Raw genomic sequence first — 483 nt, 5'->3', positions numbered from 1 at the left:
AATTATTTGATTATTTCCTTAAGAAAAACATTCCACAGTGGAATGCCTTATCTGAAAGTAGGTGTGTCTTTATTTTTTTATTTTTTAAATTTTATTTATTTTTTATTTAAATCCAAGTAAGTTGACATATAGTTTAATAATGATTTCAGGAATAGAATTTAGTGATTCATCACTTACATATAACCAGTGCTCGTCCCAACAAGTGCCCTCCTTAATGTCCATCACCTATTTAGTCCATCCCCCCACTCAACACCCTGCCAGCCACCCTCAGTTTGTTCTTAGTATTTACGAGTCTCTTATGGTTTGCCTCCTTCTCTGTTTTTATCTTATTTTTCCTTGCCTTCCCCTATGTTCATCTGTTGTGTTTCTTAAATTCCCCATACGAATGAAATCATATGATATTTGTACTCTGACTGACTTATTTTGCTTAGAATAATACACTCTAGTTCCATCCACGTAGTTGCAAATGGCAAGGTTTCATTA

The sequence above is a fragment of the Herpailurus yagouaroundi genome, unplaced genomic scaffold (assembly GCF_014898765.1).
Source record: "Herpailurus yagouaroundi ecotype Mexico unplaced genomic scaffold, PumYag 67383, whole genome shotgun sequence".
Lineage (NCBI taxonomy): Eukaryota > Metazoa > Chordata > Mammalia > Carnivora > Felidae > Herpailurus > Herpailurus yagouaroundi.
Note: the sequence above shows the minus strand (reverse complement) of the source record.